The 10,900-nt window shown below is 31.2% G+C and overlaps 1 pseudogene; it reads right to left on the bottom strand.

The window, feature by feature from the left end:
• Positions 1 to 622: 622 nt before the first annotated feature.
• LOC115884243 lies at positions 623 to 9,130 on the bottom strand (annotated as a pseudogene).
• Between the last annotated feature and the right edge of the window lie 1,770 nt (positions 9,131 to 10,900).

Raw genomic sequence — 10,900 nt, forward strand, 5'->3', positions numbered from 1 at the left:
CATACCGTCCACTGGGAGTTGCAGGAGTGGTATTTCCTTTTTGAGGGTGTTCCAAGCCCTGATCTGACAATTCCTCCCAGTACTAATTCCGTTAGTGACCATCCTAATCATTGTCGCATTGGCATATCTACCAATGACATGTGCAGTGGTGTTAGATCTAGAAGGACCTCCATTGTTGCTGTTGGACAGGTTCTCATGGCTGCTGTGATGCAAACACATGATAGTCTCTGGACTTTGCATAAGTTTAGCCTTGCCGTCCGTTGCTCTAGTTTTGTAAACCAAGCAACTGTCTATTAGGTAATTATGGGTCTTACTATCATGGTATACATCCAGCGCAAAATGTTAGGGAGCAGCCCCATCTATTTCCGGCCAGTCTTCTGCATATCATGAGAGCCTTATGGCTTTGCTGGTAGTGTTCTTATGCCTGTTCCACAGGAGTTTACTGTCCAGGGTTATTCCCAGGTATTTAACTTCCTGTGTTGGCAGTATTTCCTTTCCATCTAGTTGGATTCTTTTCAAGTTTTTCAGACTTCGCCTTCTGGTGAATGGCACTATCGCGGTCTTGTCTGAGTTGATACTCAGCCCGACAGTCCTACACCATCTCTCAGAATTTTTCTCTCTTTTAAAGATTTTCATATTTTAACTTAACTATTGTTCTGTTAAATCTTACCTCCTTTTCTGCTTCCTTAAGTTCAGCCTCCTTCTCTTTCACTCTCACAACGAACATCTGTCTCATTTCGTCCTCTTTTTGCTGCAACTCTTGCAAATGATTCGAGCGTTTGGTTTCGAAAGTTTCTTGAAAACTGATTGGTTTATTGTTGGCATCAACATCGGAGAAACCCATCTGTTCCAAACGTTTTTTCCTAGAAATATTCAAGACTATTAAATAAAAAATGGTATAAAAGTTAAAATAGGTTTTACCTGTATAATTCGTAGTGTTTATTATGCGTTTTTTCGCGCATGTCTTCCATATTTGTTCTGATCAACATTTCACGCAATTTGACGAAGTCACAGTGTGATTCGTTCTCCACTTGGACTGTTCCCCAAGGATATTGGCGAGCCCTTACGTGCTTTAAAAAATATATAAATAATCAAACCATACAAAAAAATCTGAAATAGAACTACACTCATCGGCACGAAAATGGGCACTTTAAAACTAACCTTTAAACTAAACTGTTATTCCGAAACTTCGGCAGCATATTCTGTAGATAAACATAAGTAAAACAGTTCGTATAAATGTACGTCCTAAATGCTTAGTTTCGAGATACAGGGTGTAGAAGTTTCATTTTTATTTCGGATTTTTTCAAATAAGTTATGAAGTAACGTCAATATTTGATTGAAAATTGGTGTCTGTTTTTTTTTGGACATGAGAAATTTGATTTTGATGTCAATATAACTTACTAGGCGTCACTATTTTTTTAATTGAGTTTGAGGCAAGGATATATAGAATAAGAATAATAAAAAAAAAAACTACTGAGTAAAAAATTGTACATTTCTTTCTCGAGATATTTGGAATCGAAATTATCAATACTTGTCATCACTGACATAAATCATGTTCAAAGATGTTGACAAATAATTATTAGATAAATGTTTTGTGCCATGTTTTTTTATCACCATTTTTTCGAAGAAAAGAGATTAATTTAAAAATAAAATTTCACAAATTTATTATTTCAGTCAACAACTATCCCCACTCAAAGTGTTTATTTTTTGTCAATAGTGACATGTATGGACCATTTCTGTTTTAAATATCTTGAGAACGGTTGCTCATAGTGATTTTTACCAAGAGACATTTTTACGTAAAAAGTCACGGAAATGTATATTTTTTACTCAGTAGTTTTTATACAGGTACAAACGAAATGTTATTACTCTTCAAAACAGTTAAAACACATGTAGGTGGCGCCCCCCAAGGACTGTATATTGGTGGGTTCATACAACCAAATAAAATAAAATAAGAATAAAATAAAATAAAATAAGAAAGTTGGTTATATGGGATACCGTACATGCCTTCATACAGCCAAATAAAATAACAAATAAAATAAGTCTTCTTTATCTTTTTAACTTCTTGTTTTATTTTATGTGAAACAAGCCTGCAAGCTCAATTTAACCTACAAATATTTTCAGTTTGGATTTAATTTGTTTTATAATTTCACATAAGTAAAATTTATAATATAGTAGGCAACGAATAAATAAATATACTATAAATAGTAAAATTACTATAAACAATCGTAAAAGTTAAGTTTTATCCAGCCTCATCGTACTGCGCATGAGCAAATATATATTTGTTATTTTATTTTATTTGACTGTATGAACGCACACAAATAAGAATTCCTTATTTCTTATTTTATTTTATTTGGCTGTATGAACCCACCATATATTCTAAAAGACTGTTCGATCGCGTTAAATCGCCGCTATCGTCTAGCGGGACAAAATCTCAGGAGCGATGTTTGGGACTTAAAATCTAACGTAGCAAATGGTCTAATATATGGCAACCATACTTATTTGGTTAACCAAACATATTTGGTTAAATTTATTTATTAACAACTTAATTTATTAATAAATAAATAAATACAAGATAATAAAACTGTGATATTATTCGTACATGGCACACAAAAACTGTACTGTAAACTATTGCCAAATACATAAAATTATGATATCAGATGAAATAGTTACAAAAACTCTTTTAGCAGTTATTATTTTTAATTACTTTTGTAATCTTGTGACACCTCTGAATATTTTATTTTAAAAATCTATTTTATTTTGGAAATAATAAAAAAGATAGATATTTTAATTTTAATTTTAACACTCGGTAATTGTAAATTCATATGTAGTAAGCATGGTACAAAGAATACAAGGTATGATCGATAGCGGCTCCAATTTCGTTCAGTTCGCGCATACCACCTGTGACGTCACTAGGAAAATGAGAAATAAATAAAAAATAAAGAAAGTTGACAGGAGATCTGCATTTTTTGGGGTTATGGTTAAGAATTGTTTATTTTAAGACTTTTAGTTCGTTTAATTTAATAATTACTAAACCAGCAGTTCCAAAAAATATATTTCAAAAAATAATAATTATCTATTAACATGGATTTTGACTTTGGACCATAATAGGGTAAGAATACTAAATTTATTTCTATGTTCTGGTACCTATAAAATTGTTTATTGATTTATTTGCGATATTTATGGTAAAATAATTTTCATGTTCATTGCCTCTGATTTCACATGAGGACAGAGATGAGGATATATATGGAAAAAGTAACCAAGAGGAATTGTTACATCATTTAAAAAATGTTGGGAATTTTATTGTTTCCCATCGAAAAGTAGAAAATGCCAACGCAGATGAATGTATTGTAATTGGGATAGAAGTAATTCCAAGGGTGAAGTTTATTATAATTAGTGGAAGTAATTCAAAGGGTGAAGTTTATTATAATTAGGTGACTTGTGCTTCTTTTTTTATATGTAGATGTTTCAGGTTTTGAGAATAAATCGGTTGAACGAACCCCAAAATTTAGAGGAAGTATTAGCATACCCAGAATATGCCCATCAAGGATTATATACTCAATGGTAGGCAATTGTTCAATGCAAATTAACTTTTACACTCAAAAAAAAAAGTTTACAATATGGTATATCATTAAAAATATATTTACTTTAAAAAATAAAAAAAAAAAAAAAATATATATTTCAAAAAAGTAGAATATTATTTTATATTAAATGAGGTATTGTACCAACAATCAATTTATATTAATACCGGAGATTAAAAATAACAGAATAAATAGTTCTTTTTTTTATACTACAAAAATATAAACTATAGAATACAACAGTATTTAAAAAATAAATAAAAAAGTTATGTCCCGGCCGAGATTCGAACTCCGGTCTCTCGCTTCCTAGCCCGACTCTTTACGCACTGCTCCACAGTAACTTGCTTAGCAATAATTCAATGACGGTATATAAACAAAAAAACAGGTTTATAACAATATCTTGACGATTTGAACTGGCGCGCGGAGCGTGCTGACCAATAGGGCCTGTTATCACCTGTGACGTAGCGACCAACCTGCGCAATATCATACCTTGTATTCTTTGTACCATGTGTAGTAAGTATCTAAGACAATTTTTTAAACTTTTATTAAAACTAGTAATAATCTTTTAGTTTTATTATAAATTATCAGAAAGTGAAAAAAAACTTTAGCATATCGTCATGCTTTATTTAACTAGAACATCATTTGGATGTTTTTGTCTTGTATAGGAAAATTGCCAAACTGACTATTGGTGTCATTCATTAGCTGCCCATACAAGGCCCGGCCTTTAAACTTGGCTTTCCATGACAGGGCCTTTGTTTGAGTAAAAGGCAAAGTCCGCGGATATATTTCCGCTATGGTAATTTGAGTAAAACCACCGGCCTAAAGGCCAAGTCCGAAGGCCGGACCTTTCCGTGTATGGGCAGCTATTAATTTTTCAAACTCAGTGCCTTTCGATGGAGTTAAGGTTTCAACAATTACAGCAGCATCCTTACTCCCACTAGCCCTAAAGCTCATAGTACTTGAAAAACCCACCCTTCTTCTGAATGCTCTTCAATTAACCCTTTAATGAGTCACCTGTTAAGCTTGAACTCCCTGTGACTGTGACTACCTGTGTTGGTAACTATTGGTAACTCAAAAGATCTACATCATTCAATATATCGATATTTGAAAAAAAGTGAAAGTTTGATCAAACCAATAATATACATACACTAGAAAAGTACATACCTTTGGCAATCTTCAACATAATTTGGCTTTGGAATAAAATGTATAAGCACTTGTAAATATTTTGTTTTCGTATGATCTCTGCCTTGCTGAGCAGAAAACGACCAAATTTGGTTGATAAAAATGTATCGAAATACAAAGAATACTCAAGCATTTTTATATCAATTGGAATGTCTACTATTTATTCTTACAATACACATTTTTTGGCTTATTTCTAACCAAACGCTTTTGTCCCGCTAAATTAATCTTCCAACGCACTGTGCGCTCGTCCGTCAATTGCAAAAATAACTGTCACTGTCTAAAATCTTTACCGCCAACTTCAACTCGGTCACCAGATGACGTAAAAAAACTGACAGTGCAAGAAGAAAGGAATCGAACTATCCTTATCTCTATAGTATCTTTGGTATGAACCTTTGAATAAGAAGACTAAGGAAGGAGCATATCAAAAATCTTAGGTACACCGCGATGGGCCTCAAATATGGCCGACTTAAATTCCGGTTTATCAGTGTCGTTCTAATTTTATTTAAAAAATGTAAAACCAAAGAGTAGATAAGACAAGAGGCGACAGTGAACAAAGAAGTCGAATTTTGCGAGAGAGACGCAGATATATTAAAATTTAAAGGTCCCATCAAGTCCCATTTTATCTGTTGCCAAGTATATTTCTTTGAAAAATAAACAAGATTTTCTGAAAATAAATTAATAATATAAGAAGAATATAAGTAACGTATGTTAACACGGTGGAAATGTAAATTTTAGTTTAGATTGCCAGTTCTTTTTCGCAATGTACTGTTAATATAAAAGAAACAGAATGACTAACTAAGTTGATCGATTTCAAAGATAAACGATAAAATCTGAAAATCTGACAACGGCGAATTTAATTTATTCTAACCTATGATTTTAGGACGCTAATCAGGATTAAACATAAACAAATCTAATTAGTTGTTTTCAAGCTTTTTGCCTTTCTTGTTTTAAAGTGTGTGAGTTTTCATATATTATCGGTTTGAGAGTTTTTAAGGTTTAATTTTAGTATCGTTTTTGTTGCGTACTAATTTGTAATTATTGTTAAATATGAATACTGAACAGAACACGAGTAGCAGGAAAACACGAGATGGTGGCAATGTGTGTGCTTATAAAGACTGCAAAATAGGTTTTATTCTTCGACAAACATAATATTTCACTCTATTCCAAAGGATCCTGAAAATTATTTTTTAGAAATATACTATATAATTATGTTATTAAACTAAATGTAATCCATAGATCGAAGACATGGTTAGAAGCTTGTAATATATTTTTTACAAAGAAAATTGAGCAACTCTATTTTTTTGTACATAACCCACATTGTGATATTGTAGAATCGAGGGGAGATAATCACCGCGATCATAGATCTATTGTGTGTTCATTGTAATATTACACTTGTTCAAGTCCACATGTAAAAAATACACGTAAATAAAAACACTTCTTACAAATCGACTTGGTCACTTTATCTTGTTTACCAAATGATATACAAAAATATTGCTTTTATTATCTTTATTCCCTGACAAATATGTTTCTAATTATAATTTATTTTATATAATAATTATAAAACCTATTTTTTTTTTCGTTTCTATTTATTTCTTTACTCATACAGTAACTATTTATAAGCTATACAGGCAAGTTTTAATAATAGTCTATTTCAAATTTCCCGCGAAAAAGTTACGAAAATTTAAAAGGACAAGCGAGACGAGGTCACTCTCCCCACCACTCAAACATGAAAGGTACCGCGAACTGTCGTCTCTTGTCTCATCTACTTGGTAAAACCATGATGTAGGGTAGACGTGGGTAGACTCAATAATTTGTTGTTTTATTTTACGTTGTGAATAAATGTTGGTAGTTATTAAAATTGTTATAAAAATATATAATTCTAATAAAAATAGATAAGTTATAATAAGTATTTATTACCACAAACATCCGATACGCTACTGAAGCAGGTAAGTCAAATTAACATATCTAAATTCTTTTGACATCTAATCTTTGACAAGTAATAAATAAAAGCTAAAATGCAAGAAAATATATAATTTAGTTAATTTATGAATTTCATAAATGATCGGTTTATCACACGTATGTATATTATATAGTCACTTACTAAAAGTTGTTCCCATTATTTCACTCAATTTTGCCGAGATCTACCGCACGCTACACAACCAACTATTTTAGAGTCTTTTCGATAAATCGCGATAGTGTCCTGTTAATTTAAGTGCTGCCAAAATTTCATCTGTACTCTACTACCTTTATGTTCATCAGTAGTAGAATAAATAATAAATAATATAAAATAAGCTCCGTAAAGACTGACAAATCCACAAAATTTCAAATCAAATTCAAATGTGTCAAATGAATCGTCAAACAGAACTGTCAAGGATCCCCACCGTAGAGTGCTTTTACGGCGCTTTTTCCGCCCATCATTATGCTCCTTCCTTAGTCTTCTTATTCAAAGGTATGAACCCACCTATAATGACTTTGAAATCAAATTTCTCACGTAAAAAAAATCATCAAAATATTTTTTTTTTTTTTTTTTTTAGAAATTATTTAAAAATCGAAAAAAAATGAGTCTCTCTCTCCAACCTGTATCTCCAAAACTAAGTATTTTCGGACATACATTTATAAGAACATTTTTACTTATTTTATCTGTAGAATATGCTGGTCAAATTTCCGGAATACAGTTCCTAACCAAACTAATTCTGTATATTTTTAAAAAAAAAAAAAATTTTTGGCTTTTTTTTTTTAAACAATTGCAGATAAATTACTTGCCTTTTTTAGTATCTCTCTTCCTAAATTAAATTTGAAAATTTCCATCTGTCAATTATACGTAGGAAAACAAAATGTTGATATTTTGGCGAAAGTTTGAAACGCCCTGTATAATTTAAATATGTTAAATATAGGAATTTAAAATTATTTTATTATCTAGGTACCTCTTTTCTTGATAGTTTGTTTTTCGATTCTATCTCAATAGTTTTATTTTATTAAAAAATCAGTATAATTCCACTCACCTTATTTCCAACTTTAACAAAATCAGTGCTACCAATCACGGCAAAAGGAATGTGAGAATTCATGTTGGTATTCACTTCGGAAACGGTCTCATCATCGACAGGAAATTCATAAATATGCACGCCATTATTCTGTAGTTCGGCCATGATTTTCGTTTTGAATTTCTGTAATTCTGTTTTGGAAATGGTGTCAGCTTTCGCTATGATCGGAATTATGTTCACTTTCTGATCCAGTTTCTTCATACAGACCAAATCAATTGATTTTAGACCATGACCTCAAAATTAACACTTTTTGGTATTTTATCAATGAGGACCAAAAAACTCTAAATCAAGCAATGCCTTCAGCAAAGGCTACTTTAAATGAAAATCTCTGTCATTTTATATGTAAAATTATATAGGGAATGCCATTGATGTTCAATGTTTCCAAGCCAACTGGACAGCATTTTTTTTCGATCATACAGTACTATAATGTGACAATTTCAATTGTGATCAAGGCAAGCTTTGATTGTGACACTTAAATTGTTTATCTGTCATCACACAAAGCACACTTGACCATAAAACTATTCAATTAAACTGAATATAACTTACCTGTTGGACATATAAAATATAACAGGCATGAATCCTTGAATCATGATAGGTTGACAGAGACCTCTTGATTTTAAGCTCTTCCTGTAGATAATTCTCAAACTGAGCATCAATGTAATCAACAATAGCCTTAAAACTATCCTCCTTGTTGATCTGATCCCTGATCAAATCTTGTTGTGATTATGTATTTTGAAAAATTATTATAAACAAATAAATTTTTTTTTATTTTTTAAAATAAAAGCTAAAATTTTGAAAGTCTCATGCCATTTTGTAAAAACATACATGTAAGTGTTGACTAGTTTGACAGTTGGTAATGTATGAGGACTTGGATTTGATTCAAAATTCGTGTTGAATAACGAATCCATGAGAGTTGATTTTCCAAGTCCGGGTTCCCTCTAAAAAATATTTTGTAGTTAATTAAATATATTGTATATCCTTATTAACCAACTTACCAATACACATAATATTGAAGATAAATCCATTTTGTACACTTTTTGAAACCAACTGATCTGGTAAACTATCGAACTCTTGGCACACCTGAAAGCATCAAATTCTATGCTCTTCAACCCTTTCGTAATAAACAGAAATCTGAGATCAGCATCATTATGGGCATGAAATTGAAGTACATTGCCTTTTATAACTCATATAGTAAATAATGTTTGTAGAACAAACTACAGTTTAGTTAGAAAATAACTAAAATAACCTGATTAAATGATTTAATTTCATATTTATAAGAATAAATACTAAATATATACTTACAGATTGGTTTTCTACTTCTACTGGAGGCATTTCTACGCCTTTATGGAGCAATATTTACGAAATCAATAATATAAACAATGATATCCTCTTCAACACATGCACTATTAAGTTCTATTTTACACCTTTTCCACGATAGTTACTGTATTCCCGAGTCGAATAGCACAAGAAGAAAGTATTTTCTTAATAAAGAATTAAAAATTTCAGTTAAATAAACGGTTTTTTATTGAATTTGTTTATATTTATCCTTGAACCGACCAAAAGCAACGCCCGAAGCAAAATGACAGAAGTGATTCACCAAAACAATCGTCTGTCAAACGAGTTCACAACCATCGAGCTAAGAAATTTTCTTCTTTGGACGGCGCAATAATCATAGAGGATAAAAATTAAAGAATTGTTATTTTTGATAAAGTTTTTGATTTTTCAAGTTTTTAAATAAATTGGAACGTGATTATTAATAATATGATAGCATGTTAAATTAGACGTTTGTCTAATTCATGGAAATATAGTGTTGGTATTTTGAAATAAGTTAATTGATAGTTTTTTGCTCGATGGTTTAATTATTAATTAAGAATTGGTTATGTGGATCAAGTAACTACTTGCATATTAATCAAATTAACTAGTTTAATTTATGAATTTCAGACAAGACTTATTTGATTACATTACAGTGTGGTCCACCAAGAACCTACGCAATACAGGGTGGCACACCTCATTCGCCTCGGTTGATTACACGAAAACGAAAAGATGTAGAAACAAAAATTTTTATGGGTATATGTAGGGAGGTAATGTAGATCATTTAAAATTATTTTCAAATGTACAAGGTGTGTCAGAATTAAGATCCATACCAAAGTGTTATATTTTTTTCTTACGGAACACACACACCCGGTATTTTATTTCATTTTTGGATTCTTGGGTATAAAATAAGGCATTTATTATAGGGGTTTAATATTCTTAAATGCTTTGGTTTTTGAGATATTTAAAGATATTTAAATATGCATGCTATAATAAAAAAATTGCCAACACCCTGTATATTACTTTTCAGAGTTAATTCTTGTACTGACTTTGAAGCCAGAGAAATAAACTTTACTAAAAAATTTTATTGCTTCCTTAAATCTATACAGGGGTATCAAAAATTGCTGGTCTGTTTTAAATATTTATTTTACATAAAAACTTCATTATTTCAAATACAACACTATGTATTTTTTTAAATAAGTCGAAGCAGATTTAAATGCTCTTTTAAACTAGATTAGGGTGTCCTATACCTATCTAGCTCAGATTTTGAATAAAAAACGATTTTTCAATAAAATGGCAATCAAGATGGCTGGTGTCGTCATGGCAATTTGCTAGTGACAGTTGGTAGTTTTTTTCAAAATCTAAAATTGTTTATGGACTATATTTAACTCCCCACACCTTCTGCCAGTGATACATGACCACAGACAGTAGAGGGTGGCTGGTATGACGGACAGGGTAGTCCCATCCGGCATCGTTATATGTCTTGGTGCAATTCCCTAGCCACGATGCTACAGCCAGGGACAAGACAGTGAGATGCTCCTTAGACCCAGCCAAAGAGCCAGAGGTGATTCCCCCTAGCATGCGACTAGGAGCTTCCCTACAAAAGACAATGTCTGGCATCTCCTAGAGGAAGAATTAACACTTGCCTGATTTTAGTTAATTTTAATACGAGTAAAAATAAAACACGATTAAATATTTATTTTGTTTTTTATTAAGTTTAAAATATTTTCATTGTTTTTTCTACAAAACTGACTCGTTTCTCTTCATAATCCTATTTTTAATACAACTTAC

Source organism: Sitophilus oryzae, unplaced genomic scaffold (genome assembly GCF_002938485.1).
Source record: "Sitophilus oryzae breed Bouriz unplaced genomic scaffold, Soryzae_2.0 scaffold_225_pilon_pilon, whole genome shotgun sequence".
In the NCBI taxonomy this organism is placed as follows: domain Eukaryota; kingdom Metazoa; phylum Arthropoda; class Insecta; order Coleoptera; family Curculionidae; genus Sitophilus; species Sitophilus oryzae.